This window comes from Ursus arctos, unplaced genomic scaffold (genome assembly GCF_023065955.2).
Source record: "Ursus arctos isolate Adak ecotype North America unplaced genomic scaffold, UrsArc2.0 scaffold_2, whole genome shotgun sequence".
NCBI classification, from domain to species: domain Eukaryota; kingdom Metazoa; phylum Chordata; class Mammalia; order Carnivora; family Ursidae; genus Ursus; species Ursus arctos.
The window spans coordinates 76697969-76717750 of NW_026622874.1; the positions used below are offsets into that span (position 1 = coordinate 76697969).

General features: G+C 46.8%; 1 protein-coding gene across 11 annotated transcripts in view; it reads left to right on the forward strand.

The window, feature by feature from the left end:
- The window catches only part of MRTFB (myocardin related transcription factor B), a 270940-nt gene that overhangs the window by 62612 nt on the left and 188546 nt on the right, over positions 1-19782 (forward strand). For 4 of the 11 annotated variants that reach the window (XM_057315560.1, XM_057315564.1, XM_057315555.1 and 1 more), the window contains exon 1: positions 15260-15315. The exons of 3 other annotated variants lie outside the window; for them this stretch is intronic. The gene's annotated coding sequence lies outside the window, so the exon portion shown is untranslated. Of the gene's footprint in view, positions 1-15259; positions 15316-19782 lie in introns of those variants that run through there. 4 more of the 11 variants (XM_057315557.1, XM_057315565.1, XM_057315556.1 and 1 more) reach the window with 1 other exon arrangement.

The following is a 19782-nucleotide window of genomic DNA, read 5'->3' on the forward strand; positions in this document are numbered from 1 at the left end:
CGTAAACCCTAGGGATTTATTTTCCTCCATGGAACAGGTGGTGAGAGGATGCTGGGGCTGGTTCTATGGCGCAGGCATCTGATATTTGCATGGACTTTCCCTCCTGGTCATTGAATGGCTGAACAGCTCCAGTCATCCACTCTGTGATCCAGTAGGCAGGTGAAGATTGGGGGGGGAATGCCAGTTTCTCGTTGGCCACGTGGGGGTTCAATGGACACCTCGGCCTGGATGGCCATGGAGGAGAAGGGAGGTGATAGTGGAAGGCAGGTCAGCCGGCCAACAGTGCCTGCTATGGAAAGTGCAGGGGGGAGAAGTCAAACGGGACCCTGGGAAAGAGGGCTCCCGGGTATGGCATGCAGGGGGAGGTGACAACCGAGCGGAGACCCGATGACAAGCTGCCAACTCTGTGAAGATCTGGGGACAGAGCATTCCACACAGAGGACATAGCAAAGCAAAGAGCCTTGTTCAGAAATGAGCATGGTGAGACGCTGGGACAGAGAGGCGGCCAGAGCTGCCGGAGAAGACGGTGATGGGGAGCAGGTCAGGGGAAGCCCAAGAGGAAGACAGGAGCGACATCATCGTGCAGGATGTTTGGCTCTTACTCAGCATGTGATGGGAAGTTACTGGGGGCTTTTAATCAGGGGACTGAAATGATCTGATTCATGTCTTAAAAGGAATTATTGGGGCAGAACTGCTGGGAGGGTCACAAGGCTTAAGGAGACTTAATTCTAGGTGACGCTATGGCTTTCCCAGCTCCCTCTTCCTGATTTGCTTTTTTCTGCCTCTTGGACCTCCTCTGCGCACCACCCCCCCTTTGTCTCACAGTGACTCCCAGAGAGCTGGACTGGGCTGTGCTCATCTCTGTCCCCCAACCTAGCGGAGGGCCAGGCGCATGGTGGCACTTGGTAAGCATCCCAAACGAGCCATTCACCCTCCTCTCTCTTGGTTGGGACTACATCAGTGGCTCTTAGCCAAGCGAGTCTGCCTCCCAGCGGATACTTGGCAATGTCTGGAGACATTTTTGGTTGTCACAACCAGAGCAGAAGCAGGGGGTGCAGAGCCCAGGATTGCCAGGAAGCATCCTACAATGCACAGGACAGCCCCCCACAATACAGAATTATCCAGCCCCAAATGTCATCAGTGCTGGGGTTGGGAAGACCCGCACTACCTCTCCATGCCTGTTCTATTATTTCCTTAATAGTTGCCTTTACATTCACTCACTCTCTAAATTAAAAAAAAAAAGCTCTATATCATTTCCATAAATAAGAAATCAGGGTCACTTGCCATCAATAGAAGAGAACTGGAAAGATAAATACTCAGCAAACCAAAGTCAACTACATTCTAGCTGCTACTAGCTCAAGGCTCTGGGTTTCCCGTGGTTAAAAAAGGGGGTCGGGCAATGCCACAGAAGGCTAAGAAGGATGGAGGAACCACTTCAGATTAGTGAGAGTAAAGAGAAAGGACTTATAAAGGCAATGTAATCCTGAACTGGATCCTGGGTCAGAAAAACCACAATTACTGAAATGGCTTTTTGGGGACGGTTCACAAACTTTGAATATAGATTTCATGTTAGATGCTGGCATGGTGTCACTAGGAAATTTCCTGAAGTTAGTGACCATACCATGGTGATGGAAGCCAATGTCCTTCCTTGTTCTTCGGGGGTACATGAATTACTTAGGGTTAAAGGATGACGATCATGGCAATTGATTCTCAAATGCTTTTATAATAAGTGTGTATATGACTTGCCTTTAAGAAAAAAAGATCGGGCAGTGGTTGTGAATCTCTTTTTTTTAAAGATTTTATTTATTTGAGAGAGAGAGAGAGCGCATGCGCGCAAGCATGAGCGGGGGAGGGAGGGGGGAGGGGCAGAGGTAGGGGGAGAAGCAGATGCCCTGTTGAGCGGGGAGCCCAATGTGGGGCTCGGTCCCAGGGCCCTGGGATCATGACCTGAGCCGAAGGCAGACGCTTAACTGACGAAGCCACCCAGGCGCCCCAGTGGTTCTCAATCCTGGCTGCATTTTTGAAAGCCCCCAGCAGCTACTAACATTCTGATACCCAAGCTTCCCTACTACCACTGAATTATATCAGCACCTGGAAGGGTAGTATTTTAGAAAAATCTCCCCAAAGGTGCGGAGATGTTTGAGAACCGTTGCCCCAGGGAATGAAGAGTGTGGGCCTGATTCCATTATAAATCTTTCAGTTTCATTTTTTCAAAGTGTGTGTGTGTGCGTATATATGTATACACATATGTATGTCTTTATGTTTACGGGTGTATATGACACATCTATGCGTATATGTTTGTACACAGGAAGAAAGCAAATGTGCAAAGATGTCAACAGTTGGTGAATCCTAGTGAAGAGTGTAAGAGAGTTTACTGTACTGCTCTTGGAACTTTTCTGTAGGTCTGGATTTTTTTTCAAAATAAAAATTAAAAGCAAGAAAACAAACACAAAAAAGATCTCCTGAAGATCCCTTTAGTAACACAAAAGTCTTGAGTTTTTAAAAGCTCAGGAAGGGGGGGGGGCGCCTAGGTGCCTCAGTTGGTTAAGCATCTGCCTTTGGCTCAGGTCATGATCTCGGGGTCCTGGGATCGAGCCCAAGCCCCACATTGGACTCCCTGCACAGCGGGGAGCCTGCTTCTCCCTTTCCCCTCTGCTCCTGCTATCTCTCTCTCTCTCTCTCCCTCTCAAATAAATAAAATCTTTAAAAAAATAAACAAAAATTCAGGAAGGGCTTCCGTATTAGTTTCTAATGAGTTGAAGAGTTCGTATTTTACTCCTGAAATAGTTAAGAAAGATTCAGATGTCTACCAAATGGAAAAATGCTGTCTTCCATGTCTTCATATTTATATTGATGAAGACAGTCAAATTAACTAAGGAATGATACTAGATACTAAAAACTAGACACTAGGTTTTTTTGGGGGGGGGTTCTGTTATTGCTGCAAAATCACACTTCTGTAGAGCTGTAGTTTTGTGTATCCGTGAGATAGTATGTTCTAGTCAATGTGCCTGAGGCTGGGATGCTCTTGATTGACATGAAAGAAAAAATATTCTCTTTTAAAAAAGGTGAACAAAAGAGGTGTTAAAGAAAGAGTAGCACCAACAAGAGGCTTTCTCAGCAGAGGGATTGAGAGCAAATAGAGGGATGATTTTCTCATTGTAATTTAGTGTGTTCAGCGGGGGCCAGTCCACTGGAGACCCAGGGAAGCTCAGCTGTGGGGGGAGGGGTGTTCTCTTCAGTCTTATGAAATTACTAGCCCAGAGACTAGTTTATTATTATCCTATTCTCAGCCGATAACACTCTGGAGGCCAGGGGCCAATCTGGGGGTGGGTCGTCCTGCCCTTTGAGGTCTTTAGATCATTGTGAAGGGGCTGGCCACTCCCACCGCATTCCGAGTCCTGGGGAAATTCCGAAGTCCCTGCAAGGATGTCCCTGAATTCCTAGGGCCTTACTTTCTCACTGTCACCTGGTCCTCGACTTCCGCCTGGCTCTGCTGACTTCTCCTTCTGGCTTTTGTGGGAATTCGTTTGTCTTCAGTCTGGCAAGCGTTGGGTCAGTCCCTCGCTGCGACTTGCAGCACACGCAGACACGCCCAGACACAGACACACAGAGACGCAGACACACACACACTCACGCACAGAGGCACGTGAGCGCAAAAGCGTGCCCAAGCATGGGCGGGCACAGCGATACCCACAGACTCAGACTGACAGACACATGCACAGACACACACGGACACACGCACAGATAGGCAGAGACACACCAGACCTGAGTGTGCAGTAGGCTTTGCAAGGGGCTCAGGGTCTGGAGGGAGTTTTCAGTACAAACAACTTTCAAGTGATCATTAGGTGTATATATATATATATACACATATATATTTTATCATTAGGTGTGTGTATATATATGTATATATATATTTAGATTTTATTTATTTGAGAGAGAGAGAATGAGTGCAAAAGCAGGGAGAGGAGGAGAGGAAGAGGGAGAAGCAGGCTCCGGGCTGAGCAGGGAGCTTGATGTGGGACTCGATCCCAGGAACCCAGGATCATGACCTGAGCCGAAGGCAGACACTTAACCGACTGAGCCACCCAGGCGCCCCAGATCATTAGGTATCTTCAGGGTCCTCTGAACATCATTGTGTTTCTCCCTTCTTCTACTTTCCCTTCCAAATATTCTTCTCCACTTTTTTTTCTCATCAGAGCAGTTCATTACTCTCAGCTCTCCAGTTGCACACTGCTCTGGGCGTCACGTACACGTGTCTTCTCTCATGGGTGTGCTCTGCTAAGAAACAGGCCTCCGGGTTGGGCTTTTCCTCTCTCGGCGGTTCTGCCAGGGGAAACGAGCAGCACAGCGATTGATTTCCGCGCTGCTGTGAGTTCTGCCACATGCCCTCCCGCAACCCCAGAGCCCTGGCGCTGTGTTTTGGTCCCTTCGGGCTGTCATAAACAGTAGACATTGATTTCTCACAGTTCTGGAGCCTGGGGAGTCCAGGGTCAAGGTGCTGGCGGGTTTGCTCCCTGGTGACAGCCTCTTCCTAAGTTCACAGTTGGCCATCTTGTCTCTGGGTCCTCACGTGGCGGAAGGGGGAGGGAGATGTCTGGCGTCTTTTTTATAAGGGCACGAATTCCACTCTTGAGAGCTCCACTCTCATGATGTCATCACCTCCCAAGACCCCACCTCCTCACGCCATCCCCTTGGGGATTAGCTTTCAACATATGAATTTGGGGGGGGGGGGGACACAAACATTGAGACTGTAGCAGGTGATTATTGGTGGTAATGGTGGTGGTTTCATCTATCCCTACCTGGTAGGATTGTTGGGAAGACCACATGGCAGGTAGTGGGTAGCAATTGTGGGGGTGGCGGTGGCGTCTACTGTGGATTTACGATTCTATTCGAAGTCAAACTATGGCCCTAGTGTTCTCAGAGATCCCTCTCCTGTCTCTTTGAACATGCCAAGCTCTTTCCTGGCTCCAGGCTTTGGGCGTGCTGTTCTCTCTACTTGGCGTTCTTCTTCTCCCGTTCTTGATATGTTCAGCTCCTTGGTGTCTCAGTCTTCGTGTCATTACGTTAGAAAAGCTTTTTGGGACCTTAGTGATTTCCTTCACAGCATTTGGCACAGCTCGCAATTACTTTACTTTTCTTTTGTACTTATCTGGAGCCCGTTCTTCTCCCCCAGGGAGTAAACTCTCTGAGGACCAGAACCGTGTCTTGTTGTTGAATGAAACTCCCCCTTCAAACCCTCCCCCAGGAAATGGATAGCTCTTAAGGGCCTGATTTCTTACACCAGTTTTAGAATGGACACTTTCCAGGTTGCTCCTAGAAAACCCTGTCAGCAATACCTAGGTAAACTCAGCACCTCATTTTTTTAAAAAAGATTTTATTTATTTATTTATTTGAGAGACAGAAAGAGAAGAAGGGAGAGGGAGAGAGAATCTTTTCTTTCTTGTTTATATATTATTTTACTTATTTATTTTTAATTTTTTTCAATTTTTTCAATTGAAATTCAATTAATTAACATATAATGTATTATTGGTTTCAGAGGTAGAGGTCAGCGATTCATCAGTCTTATGTAATGCCCAGTGCTCATTATATCACGTGCCTTCCTTCATGTCCATCACCCAGTTACCCCATCCCTCCCACCCCTTCCCCCTCCAGCAACCCTCAGTTTGTGTCCTATGGTTAAGAGTCTCTTATGGTTTGTCAGGGGGAGAAAATCTGAAGCTGACTCCACGAAGAGCTCAGAGCCCAATGCAGGGCTCGATCTCACAACCTTGAGATCATGACCTGAGCCAAAACCAAGAGTCGGATGCTTAACTGACTGAGCCACCCAGGTGCCCCAGCACCTCATTTTTTTAAAAAAACTTTTTATTTTCAAATAATTTCAGACTTACGGAGAAGTTACAAGAAAAGGAGAGTATTCCCATATCCCCTTCACCCAGCACCTCCAAATGTTAGTGTGTTCTAAACTATAGTACAGGGGCGCCCGGCTGGCTCAGTCGGTGAAGCATCTGCCTTCAGCTCAGGTCATGATCCCAGGGTCCTGGGATCGAGTCCTGCATCAGGCTCCCTGCTCAGCGGGGAGTCTGCTTCTCCCTCTCTCTCTGCCCCTCCGCCTGCTGTGCTCTCTCTTTCTCAAATAAATAAATAAAATCTTTTTAAAAAATAAAAATAAAATAAACTATAGTAAAATTATCAAAACTAAGAAATTAACATGGGTAAAATATTATTAACTAACCTAAGAACTTTGTTCAGATTTCACAGTTTTTTCCTATAATGTCCTTTTTCTGTCCAGGGTCCCACACTTATTCAGTAATCGTGTCTCTGTAGTCCCCTCCAGTCTGTGACAATTCCTCAGGCTTTCCTTGTTTCTTATGACTTTGACGTTTTCATTTTATTTTACTTTGTTTTGTTTTAATTCCAGTATCGTGTTATTATTACTTTGTTATTATTACAGTGTTATTATTACTTTCATGACTTTGACACTTTAAAGAAAATACTGGTCTTGTATTTTGTAGACTGCCCCTCAGGTTGGATTTGTCTGATGTTTTCTCTGGATACAATAGGGCTTATGAGTTCTGGGGGAGGATGTGGTGGAGGTGAAGTGCCCTTCTTATCAAATTATATCGGGGTACATACAAACATGACATAGTACTAGTGATGTTAGCCTTAATCACTTGGTTAGTGTGGTGTTTACAGGGTTTCTTCACTGTGAAGTTACTGTTTTTCTCTTTATAACTAATAAATATCTTGGGAGGGAAACTTCAAGACTACCTGTTTCTCCTTAAACTTTTGCCCACTTAAATTTTAACATCCGTGGGTGGACCTTACTGCAGCAATTATTACTGTGCTTTTCAATGGTGATTTTTTTTTTTAAATTTCCCTCATTGACTCTACATCTATTTATTCATTTTTTTGTGGGGGTGGTGGTGCAAGCAAGCGGGGGAGGGGCAAAGTGAGAAGAATAGAGAGAATCTTAAGGAGGCTTCACACTCAGCACAGTGCCCGACTCAGGGCTCGATCTCACAACCTTAAGATCATGACCTGAGCTGAAATCAAGAGTCAGATGCTTAACTGACTGAGCCACCCAGGCACCCCTCACCCTACATTTATTAATTGTAAGTCTTCTTTAAGGAAAGAGACTCCCTCGCTCCCTTCTTTCCTTCTTTCCTTCCTTCCATCAATATGAACTCAAGGGTATTTATTTTATTCTAAGGCTTCTAATCCAATACTATTGTTTTTTGTTGTAGTTGCTTAAATCGCTCCAGCTTTGGCTGTTGGGAGCGCCTTCATGTTTGCTCCCTTTTCCTCTCAATAAGCATCCACATTTTTTAAAGCAATTCCCTAATTTCTGACACTGCACGGCGTTCCCAGCTCGTCTTGTATTTTCCCTGCCCCAGCTCTGGAAGCAACCACTTCTCCCAGGAGCCCTGGTTCCTTTTATTGGAGTATGGTGTTTAGAAACCAACATATGAGTGGTAAGTGTGTTCATTGCTACCGAGGAATCCTTGCTTCTAAGACCTCTCAGTGTTCAGAGCTTGGAAATATGTATATCGATCCATGCAAACACACACATCTATATCTATATCTTTATGTGTCTCTCTTTCTACTTATTAAAAAACTTGAGTTCAGGGGCGCCTGGGTGGCACAGTGGTTAAAGCGTCTGCCTTTGGCTCGGGGCGTGATCCTGGCGTTGCGGGATCGAGCCCCACGTCAGGCTCTTCTGCTGTGAGCCTGCTTCTTCCTCTCCCACTCCCCCTGCTTGTGTTCCCTCTCTCGCTGGCTGTCTCTATCTCTGTCAAATAAATAAATAAAATCTTTAAAAAAAAAAAACAAAAAAAACCTTTAGTTCATTACAAGACTACTGATTTTAACTCATCACCATAGGATCATTCTAGCTTCCCTCCTCTTTTGTCATTTTCTTTATTTGCAACTTGTTTGGTTTTTTTTTTTTTTTTTTTCATTGAAGGGCTGATCCCTAAGTCTTGATACATTGTGATTCATGCTCCCCTCTCATCCCTCCCCACTTCCTTTCTTCCCTGGAAATGGTTGACATGAAAACAACTTTGGAACGCTGGCTGCTGCTGTCAGAAGCTAGACAGAAAAGAACCCATCAGATTTCATGCTCCTTCTTAGTGCAAAAAGCACTAATTACGTACTTAATATTTTATCGGCAGTTGGGTGCATGAGGTCAGCCCAGGCTCTGGAATGTAAGCTTATTGTTCCAGTCAAATGAGTCAGTTGAAATGGGAATACAAATTTATTTGAGCAGCTGTCTATCAACAAAGTCTTGGGGGTGGGTGGAGAAAAAGGTAGTTTTTCTGTTTCTGCTCTGGCCCTCTGGAGAAAACTCTCACCTAGTGGCCCTCTAACCTTGACCGCTGTCCTTGCTCCTGAAGGCTCTTTGCGTCTGTGGCTGCCTTCTTATCTCCTCCTTGATTTCTGCCCCTCCTGCTCCCAAATGCACACTGGTCTCTTTTCCTCTGACTCCCCATCTTTATTTCCCTCTTCACAGACCTTGTGAACTTTCACCTGGAAGTGGATCCTTAGCAGACAACTTTTCATGGCTGGGTCCTCAGAAACTTCCCCGTCAGAAAAACCTAGTTTACGTTTTCCTTTATTTTGTTGTCCGAAGTCTGGTTTTTGTTCCCTCAGTCCCCTGTCCTTGTCACACTTCGGGTGTGGGGGAATTTTGTTTTTCCGTTCTTTCATACCGGCTTGGAGCTGTTCAGCATGAAACCACAGGAATGTTTTCTTGAAAACCCGAATTTTGCCCACTGTGCTCCGGATAGATGAAGATAAGGAAGGACGGCAGGAGTTGCCCACTGTGATGGCATACGGAGCGTTTATTATTTGAAACTCAAAAGCCCGTCTTTTAGCTCCCTCTGGGAAGAAAGAAGTAAGCCTGTTCCAGGCATTATTTTGTGCGTGTGTTATCAATGATTGCAGAAGCCCACAGGGCTATTTGGGATCCTGCCACTCCCATAGCCGGGGTGGGGGTGGGGGCACCTTCATGGGGCTTGGGCTGACCAGGAATGAACCCAGAGAACCCCAGAACAGGAAGAAGTCAGGTCCATGCGAGAGGGAGCCTCGGGAGAGCCCATATTTTCTTCGCCATATCCAGGTAGCCTGATATTGGCAGCCACAACCTTCCCTCAGAGCCAGCTGGGCAGCTTCCCAGGGGTACAAGGGGTGCTAAAGCATTGTGGGCACTGAACCATCAAGGAGACAATGAAGAACTCATTTCGAGAATTCCAAGAATACTCTTCATTCTTGGAAGGAATGCCGAGCAAAGTCACTGAGGGTTGGCGGGAAGGGAGGGAGCATGTGGTAAGTAATAATATGAATAAGGATAGCTATGGGGGCACGCTCAGGAGTGGCAGTAGGTAATAATAATGAGACAATGACAGCAAAGGTAACAGTGATAAACATGGCTGAAATTTAATTCAGTTCTTTCAATGAAATGTTGAGTTCTCACAATTGTGTGAGGCAGGTACTGTCATTAGTCCCATTGGACATCTAAGAAACGGAGGCTCAGGAGAATTTAAATATGGCGCTCGTGGTCACAGAGCTGTGAAGTGGCAGAGGCGGGATTAGAATCCCAAAGCTGCTTTCCGAAATACTTTGCTGGTAGTCTTCTTGGGAGAGTCTCTCTTGTCAATGTAGTGCTGAGCTGTGTATTCAGGTGGTTATGGTTGATGCTGATGCGTAAGTCTCTCCCCACCTCCACCATGCTAGTCGGATGGCCCAGAGAACGGAAGCCGCCAAGACCCTGTCCTCTACGAGGCTGCGGTCTAATGCGGGAGGCACATGCAAGCTATTTGTAGGACCGTGCTGTGGGGACCGCTCACAGCACTTAGGATGGGGTCATCAAACTGAGTATCTGAAGATATGGCTGGTGTTTGGAAGCAGAGAGGTAGGCATGGAGGGAAGGCATGCCAGGCAGAGAGACCAGCGTGAGTCAAAGCATGGAGATGTGAAATAGCAGTCCCTGTGGTCCTCAGTGGTAAGGATACTGTCCCACTCTACCATCGCATGGTGAGCCACTAGTAATGCAAGGGTCTCTGGCTTGACAGTGCATCAGAAACACCCAGAAGCCCCATGAACATGCAGAGGCCAGGGCCCCCGCCCCCAGGCATACTGAGCCAGAATCCTCAGGACCCCAGCCTGAGCTTTCTTGCTTGTCCAGCTGGGGGTTGAGCCATAGCAGAAAAGTGTTTCTTGAGTGAACAAATGAGCAAATGACCACACTGTATGCATCAATCAGATAGACTAGTCCATGATATAACAACTGTCAACCCCCCATTCGCCTTCACTTAAAACAATAAAAGTTTGGGTTTTGCTCACACTGTACGTCCATGATGGATTGGCTGGGGGCTCCGCTCAACAGAGCAGCAGTCCAGAAGTGACATCTATTCCCTCTGCTCACACTCCTTGGCCAGGACGAGTCACATGACCCTACCCAAGTGGACTGGGAAGTTCCACCTTGCAGGTACCCAAAAGGTGGGATGCCAGAGGTCCAGGGTGAATGGCACAGATGATACCCAGGCTCTAGGAAGCTGGTATCATCAACTCCATTTTCATGTCAGAGTGAGACTTCAGAAGCTTGCTCAGGGCCAGATCAAAAAATATGGAACTGGATTTGAGTTCGTTTTTCATTTTTTTCTGACCAAAGGCCCCCCCCCCTTTTTTAATAATGAGGGTGGGTAATGCATGGTGTTAAACTTAGCGGTTAAAAGAAAAGAAGCCTGGGATCTGGATAGCCTCCAGAACTTGAGCTCCATCACTTACCAGAGGTGGGAGATGGGCAGGTGACAGAACCACTCTGTGCCCATCAGGGAGATAGCCAAAGGATGGTAAGGGCAAAGGAGGGATGTGTCTTCTGGAATAAAGTGCTTGGAATCAGTGCTTATCTGAGTGGGATTGATATTGTGCAGGGGTGGGAGGGATAGAGGTGAAAAGTTGGTCAGGATTTGGGGTGGCTCCTAACACAGCCAGGGAAGAGGTACACCTGTTCCCCACAAGCTGCTCCTTTCCTGCTTGTACCCATGAGAATGTTTGGGCTGCAAGGAACAGAGAAGCCAACTCTACTTGATTTAACTACACGCTTACCTCAGGGAAGGGGACATCCAGGGCCTTAGAGGTCTGGGGTCAGTCCAGCAGCTTGGTGATATAGTCAAGGACCCACGATCTTCAGTTTCTCTGTTTCCCTTCCAGGTAGCCCCTATCTTATCCTACAACTGGGGGCAAAGCCTTTGGTGGCAATGCACTTTCCACAGAAGGCAGGAACAGTGAGCTGGCTTTCTGGTACTCTCTCTCACAGCAAAGAAAGTTCCCCCTCACTGCTGCCCTAGGGAGTCCCTCTCCGAGTCTCTTGCACTCCACTTGGCTTTGGCCTGTGAGGGGTCAGTGTTCTTGGTGGGAATGCTAGCTGGTTGAAGCAGAGAGTGGAACGTAATAAAGGATGTTAGGTACCCCACAGAATCATTGTGAGGGCTGGAGAAAAGAGATTGGGGCTAAGCTTCTAGGGAAAATGCCCCAAAGCACACTGCAGGCTTGGTCCTAGGAGCTGACCAGCACCCTGCCTGAGCTGCTCGCACTGGTCAGCAAGGATGCAGCTTGTCCATCGGGAGCTTAACCCTGCAGCCGCCATCCCCCAAACTGGCTGCTTTGGCCACCAGTCACTTAACAGAACTGAGATCATGACTGGATTCAGTCTCATGTGATGCATCTGGCCAGCAGAGCCTACGTCGTATCCCTTGTCCTAGTTGCAAGGAAGGCAGGAGATTTGCATCCTGCTTTCTGCTCTGGGGTGCCAGGACTTACAATGGATATTTCCTCAAATTTAGATCGGCTAGCGATATGACAGCTGTGTCACTACAGCCCACTCATCCTTGACCGAGCACCGGTGGCGCAGAGGGGGTAGGATTCCCTAACGAGCTTGGATTGCCCAGGGGGCAGAATGTGTATGTAGGGACCAATGTCATAGCTCACCACACTCTTCTGCCTCCAGTTGGGTTTCCTACTCTCCACTGTCCCCACGGGCTCATGGTACATACAGGTCTGGGATGCCTCTTAAGGCCCCAGTCCACCCTGCCTTCCCAGCCCCCAAAACTTACCTACTCCTTGCTGATCCATGCTGTCTGTCCCTATCTCTGGAATGATCTCCCCTCTCCTCCTTGCCTAGTTCACTTTGATGCAGCCTTCAAAACTTGGTTGAAGCAAGTTCTTTCCTACACTTCCATCCATCCTGCGTTTTTTTTCCCTTTTTTTTTTTTTAGTCACTTGCTCTTTTTCATTTAAGTATCATCCATTTACTTCAACACCCATTGGTTGAGTTATTTAATACTTTCTCTTCCTCTAGGCCATACATGTGATGTGGGCACGGATTGTGCCTGTCTTGCTGACAGCTACTAACACAGTAACTGACATTTAAATGCTTAATAAGTTTTTATTGAATGAATGAGCATTAGACAAATTGCGTTATAAAATTTCTCCTGGATCAGAAGGCATTTTAATGTGCTTTTTGGATATTATACCTCAGAGGTGTGCATATTAGAATCACCCCAGGACTTTTTGTTTGTTTTTGTTATCCAACTGTAATGCAGTTTATGGACACCGCTGTGCCCACCCCTTCACGGATGAGGCTTACTTCCATAGCAAGACATTGCCATTCATAGGAACGTGTGGCATGCCTTGTGTCAGGGTAGAAACTTACTTTGTTTGGGGTACAGTGGCCTGAGTGTATTGGCAGCTTCAGTTCCTATAAAAACCTTCTCCCCAGCCATGATGTCACTGTGGTTATATTAATCCCCAACCTCACCAAAATTTTCTTAAGAAGTTTCAGATTAAATTTTTTTTTTCTTTTTGCTTTTGCCAACAACTTAAAAATATTTGGGTAGCTTTTCCTCTATAAAGGGAGCCTTTTATAAAACTGGCTCCCAGCCTCCCAGGGAACATGGAAGAGAGAGTGCATCCGAGCTTTCTGCAACCGGGGGGGGGGGGGGAGGGAGGGGTTGTGGGGGTCATTTTGTCCATTAAAGAGCATTTGTTGTTTGCTAGAAACTAATTTTATTCCCGTGCCTGAGCAGATAAGGTCATATCCTCCAATTTGATTGGGAATTCGTACTGGGAGATGGGACAGAATAAAACATCACAGACATTGCAGCACCCATGGTAATAATAGCTATAATTTACTGAGACTTTAATCAGTGCAAGGCACTTTTCTACATGCTTCATGTATATTAACTGGGCTAATCTCCCCTTTAGGCCCTTGTTTGAGATGAGAATACTGAAGAACAGTCCACCCAGAGGAGAACATACAGTATCTAATATAAAAGAGCCCTGATGTCAAGGGATTTCCTGGTTTTCAGTTTCATGAAGACATGGGCATTTGGGGCAGTGAAGAACCTTGTTAGTCATGGAGGCCAAAGTCTGTGGTTCTGGGGACAGACCAACCTGGGGTGCCCTCCCACATACCACCTGTGTACCCTTGGACAATTTCACTCCCCTCTTAGCCCCTTGATTTCTTTATCTGAAGTGGGAAGAGCCATACCTCCCACATGGGGTTTTGGGGAGGACTAAGTGGGTTAATGAATGGACAGTACTTGGAGCACTGCTAGGCACCCAGTAGCTGCCCATCTGATGTGAATTCCCCTTTCTCTCTCAGTTCCTCCCTCAGGTTGATTGGGTGATTTTGGCATATGGAGGGGCACTCATAACCTCTGGTCTGTAGAGAATGGCCCTGTTTCTGGAGAGAGTGGACAGGTTTGGAGAATGGGCAGGCCAATGTTTGCTGTTGTTGATGTGACTGTCAGGTGGGCTGGGTAAGCCCGTGTAGCCTTGATGCAAGGTGAAGGAGTAGCTAGAACTTCCAAGACTCTTGATTTTACAGCCGTTTCTTGGCCCAGAAGAACCAGCTCATGCTCACTCATGGGACTTTGGTGCCAGGCAGTACTGAGCTCTCAGGCTTCAGTTCTTATCCTGTCTCACTGTGGGAGCTCAGGCCAGTTTCTCCATCTCCCTCAGTCTTCGTTGTCCTATGAAGAATATTTCCTATGAAGAATTAACTTGGAAGAATATTGGTAGCAACCTTGAAATGCCCTCAATAAATGCTAGCCCCTTTGCTTTAGAAACAATTACACAGGGGCGCCTGGGTGGCTCAGTTGGTTAAGCGCCCAACTCTTGATTTCGGCTCAGGTCATGATTCGGGGTCCTGGGATTGAGCCCCAGGTAGGACTCCACTCTCAGTGGGGAGCCTGCTTGAGGATTCTCTCCCTCTCCCTCTGCCCCTCCTGCTCTCTTTCTGTAAAATAAATAAATATTAAAAAAAAGAAACAATAATATAATGTTAAGAGTTTACCCTTGGGAAGAAGACACACCTTTCTCTGCATCCCCTAACATCATGTGTATTCTAGTTCTATGTCCTGTGTCCCATTCTACTGTGCTGTCTACAACCAAAAGTCCACCAGTCTAAAGAGGAGACAATTGGATATAAGAATATAAATAGTCACATAGTTTTCAGGGCCCTATACTGAGTCTGGCACAGGGAGGTCTTAGGGAGCTCATGTAATGCGAGAGAAGCATTTTCTGTAGGGCCACTCGGAAAACCATAGAGACTGTAGCAGCTGGCCTCCTAGGAGCACCCGCCTCCTCTCACCTTGGTCAACCTTGGGAGGGAAGTAGAGAGGGGATGATGAGACTCAGCGCCCTCAGCCAAAGAAGGGCCAAGGCCAGGGCCTGGGGTTGTCATGGAGGCAAAAAGAATGGGGCTTTGGCGTGGGCGTCAGACAACCCCGGATGCCAGTTCCTAGCAGTGTGACCTGGAGCTACTTAATCTAGCCAAGCCTCCGTTTTCTCCGCTCTGGAGTGGGGACGGTAATACCCACTTCGTGGGGCTGTTGTGAGGACCCAAGGGCAGTTGCACCAGTACTCTGCGCCCAGTAAGCACTCCAAGATTACTGCTGTCAGTGTGGTTTGAGCCTCTGCAAAGACTCGCAGGTCCGGGGCCCCGGGCACGCGCATGCGCACCCGCCCGGCCAGGTGAGGGTAGTAGGCCGTCGCGCACCTGGCTTTTAACCCTTCGCGGTCACGGATGTGGGCGGAATTGCTGCAGGAACGCGGACGCGGGGTCGCGAATACTGGTTGGCTTGCCCCCGCGACGGGAGGGCGGCTTCTGGGGAGCGCGCAGTGCCGGCCCGAGTCCGGGGTCCGCGCTTGCGGCGCGGCGCCGCGGGGAGGGAGGGGGAGCGCTGAGGGGAGCGAAGTCTCGCGAGATCGCGCGCGGCGGCTGCAGCGGCGGCGGCGGCGGCGGCCCGGGAGGTGAGCTGCGGCCGGCGGTGGCGGCCGTTGGGGGCTGAGGAGGGGGTGAGAGCGGCGGAGACCGAGGGCCGGGCGGGGGAGCGGGTCCGGCGAGCGGCCCGCATCCTAGGCGGCCGCCCCGGTATGCCTGGCGGCCGCAGCAGACCCTCACAGTCTGCACCGTCCCGGGACCCGCGCCGGCGAGGCGGGGCGGGGCGGCCGGGCCGGGGCCGCGGGGCAGCCCGGGCCAGTCCCCTTCGCAGCCGGTCGCCGGGCTCGGGTGCGACCCTGGGGCCCGCCTCGGTTTCCTTCGGCGGCGGGGTCGACCTCAGGACGCGGTGCCGCTGGCCGCGGCAACACGATTTATTGAGCCTTTACAGTCTGCCCGGCATTTAACTTGCGCTGCTCCCGAGCTGCACAGAGAGGTGAAGCGCCCTGCCCAGAGTCACACTGCGGGGACGCGGTGGAATTCGGGGGTCCAAACCAAGGCACACTGACTCCAGCGCCCACGCTCCGTCCTTGCCTCCCATCCTTCTCCCCACCCCCACTCGCAGGGTTTTAGGGCTCGAGTTCCATTCCTAGGGTCCCAGTTGGGCTGCAGAAGATGTGTGGGAGTCCCCCCCGGAATTGGGTGCAGCATGCTATATGAGTTTATTGAGGGAGGGTCTTTGACTTTTGTCGTATTCCCAGAAGGGCCCCTGACCCCCAAATGGACAAAAACTCTTGTTTGGCTCTGCATGAGACCAGAAGTGGTCTTAGAGCAACGGGCGTGTGCCAGGGATGGGTTGTTGGACTGAATGCAAGTGGAATATTGGAGCCCAGGGCTTGCCTTAAGCAAATGAAACTTTTCAGCTTGATTTTCGTTAGGTACACGATTCCGCTCTTTGGAAGCAATGGTGCTCAACCTTGTCAGAAACAAGGCCCCTCCCCTTTGCAGCAAACTTTTTGTAAAGCCCACTTTACTGCTCTGGACTGAAATTCATCAGCAGTGTAACCTATGTACACATGTAATTGAAGATCAGTATGATGCTCCAACTTAAATGTAAGGGAGAAAGAAAAGAACAATCCAAGACACGAATTGCCACATCATTTACATCGAGCGCATACTGTGTGCTAGAGGAGAGAGTGTACTGAGTGCTTGCACCTGCTTCTGATGAAGATCTTTAGATTGAAGAGCAGAACTATCTGCGTTTTCAAATAAGAAAAGGAAAGAGCAAAGATACAGATGAACCCTGGCATGGGGGGCAGTTGACACCTACATGTTGGGATAACCTATTTATGATAATAAAGAGAGAAACAGCTTAGGTGGAAATAAAGATAGCATGCCAAGATAAATTACAGACTCAGTCAACACGTAAGTAGTATTAGTATATTATGGAGGCCCCCATGGAGGGGGCTGTATTTTCAGTTTGCATTGTAGGGCACCGTTTGGGATGACCATTGGGACAAGCTTTGGGATGCCGCTACCTTGATGCACAATGCTGGATTCCTACCACTCATCATTGATAACGAATAAAAGATTGAAGTTTTTGGATTCAGTGTTGATGCCTCATGAGTTCAGATATGCTCAGTATTACAACGTTGAGTTAAACAATGTGAGATGTGAGGAAATGGCCATTAGTTTCAGATGCATTTTATCTCAGCTTGTCTCACATTAGCTGCCTTCTCCTAAATTACTGGGGTTTTCCCATAGTTCCTTATACAAACTTTTCAGTATTATGTTTTAAAATAATGCCAGTTTCTAGTGATTAATCTGACTAGACATTTAAAAGATTCTCAGGACCAGCACGGATCTTCATTATGTGGGTCTGTTCCATGCACTGTGTGAAGTCCCACATCATGGTCCCCGTACACTAAATGCCGGTGTTGTTCCTCAGTTACTTTTATATCTAAGCATCTCTCTTAGGGGACGGTAACAGTCCCCCTGAGATCTACTCTAAACAGCAACCCACTCTCTACTCAATTATAACAGGAAAGGGGGCAGAATTTAACTGACAAACAATTTTTGTTGGGGAAAAAATTTTTCCCCTATTCTTTCTGAAGTAACTGATATACCAGAAAGGTAGGCTCTTGGCTCATGACATTCTCATTGATTATTCTAGAATCTCGGATGGGAGATGAGGTTAGTACCTATGTCCCTTTGTCTGAAAAATTTGCTTCATTGAGATTATTGTTAGAAATGCTGACAACTAAACACTTGAATGGTGAGGAGTAGGAGGTTAGAAGGGACTTGGGATGTGACAGTGATAATGTGTAGAATAACTAAAAAGGTCTGAGTTAAAGTGAAATATAGATTAGTGTAACCACTTATTAAATAACCTTTTTTCTTGCTAGTGTCCATATGAGAGAATTTAGAAAATGTAGATGTGTACAAAGGTGAAAATTAAAATGTCCTGTAATCACATAGGTCCTCAGTCCTCCTAGTGTGGTTTGTTAGAAATTGTCTTTTCCTTTGAAACTCTGCATCTTGCCGCCAGGAGGAAAATGCTAACTGAGTCAAAAAGTTCAACTCAGACTAGTATATAGCTATAGTGTAACATTGTATATTCCTTCAACTCTTGTTATATCTGCAAAGCAAATTTATTTTTTTGTCGAATGGTTAAGATGCTGTGAGATATTTATTGTTCGTTGCTTGTTACTTTTGAAAGGTGCTATGAAAACACACAAGTAAAGACTCTTGTCAAAATAGAACTGTAAAGTATTTTAAATTGACTAGAAGTAGATACATTGAATACTTTTGGATTGGAAAATTATCCAGATTGAAAGTAATTACCTTTTATTACTTTGAGCAAGCAGTATATGTTGCAGGGTAAAAAGAGGTCACTTCTCTTTTTTTTCTTTACTATTTTTTAAAAATTACCACTTAAAAAAATATATATATGTATATATATATTTGTACAGAAATGAAATAATATGAATTGCAGAGATACTGAGACTTCCAGTTTTTAGGTGTGGGGACACATCATTAAATGGGCAAAAATCCATGCCTTTATAGATGAAAAAGAGTAACTTACTATGTACATATTTTTGAGCTTTATAATTAAGCTATTTCATTATTTTTAAGATGCATATCTAAAATGGAATGCTATATTAAAATTGGCATGTCATGTTTTAATTGGCAACTTTTCTTAGCAGTACATGAAATAATAGTGTGTCTGAGAATTAATGGTGTCTTACATTCAATGAAGTAGGTAATGTGTGGGAATTTCAGCACATTAATTAATGTTTAACACAAAAAAATTTATCCAGAGCATGACTTGCAAAATAAAGGTACACAATATTTCTAGATACTTCCACCTAGACTAGAATTCTTTACTTGGAAGATTCCTATAAGAAAACGTACCCCCCCACCCCATGTAAAGCAAATGAAACATCAGTGTTTGTAAATATAAGAACAATTTTTAGAAAGAAAGAAACTGCTTGGTGCATTTTCATGGAGAGCAGGTGGTGTGGCTAATGGATTTGAGGTAAAGTTCATCAGACAGTATAACCGGACGGATGTAAGAATATGGGGGGTTTTTTGTGGGTTTTTTTTTTTTTTCATTTTGAAACACTCCTAAGTCCACTCATAATTGAAAGTTTTCTCAAATGGGACATCCTTAAATTGGATTTCAACAATTTGTAACTATTACTGTTGTCTTAATAAGAAATATTTTTGAGGGCTCCTGCCTGGCTCAGTTGGCAGAACGTGTGACTCTTGGTCTTGGGGTTGTGAGTTCATGCTCCACATTGGGTGTAGAGATTACTTTAAAATCTTAAAAAAAAAAAAAAAGATTTTTGAAAATACATGTACTATTTGTTAAGTACAACTTTTTTCTTTTTTAAAGATTTTTTTTGAGCGAGAGAAGGCGAGCCTATGCACGATGGTGGGGAGGGGCAGAGGGAGAGGGAGAGAGGGGATCTCAAGCTGACTCCACACTGAACATGGAGCCCAATGCGGGGTTTGATCCCAGCACCCCTAGATCATGACTGGAGCCAAAATCCAGAGTTGGAGGCTTCACTGACTGAGCCACCCAGGCGCCCCAAGTACAACTTTTATATGGAAGGTTACATGGTATCTCTTAGCCAGAAAACCTGTGTAAGGACTTTTTCCATCTGATACTGAGGGCAGTTTCCATAGGAAACTCAGCCACAAGAAGACGGTTTGCGTACCTTCTCCTGCCAGGTGGCCTTCAGCTTTTCTTCTCACGGTGTGGTTCCTCAGGCCAGTAGAGCATCAGCAGCATCCTGAAGCTTGTTTGAAATGCAGACTCTGGGGCCCACCACAGACCTACTGAATTAGGATCTTCATTTTCCCAAAGTCCTGCTCCAGGTGATGCACGTAATGTGTGGGAAGCACTGGACTGGGTCGGTCGCTCTCAAACCGGAGAGTGCATGACAGGGATTGCCCCCGCCGTTATATCCAGAGTGTCTGGTTCAGTAAGTGTGGGCTCGGGGCCTGAGAATTTGCATTGTCCCCAGGTTCTCAGGTGATGCTGCTGCTGCTAT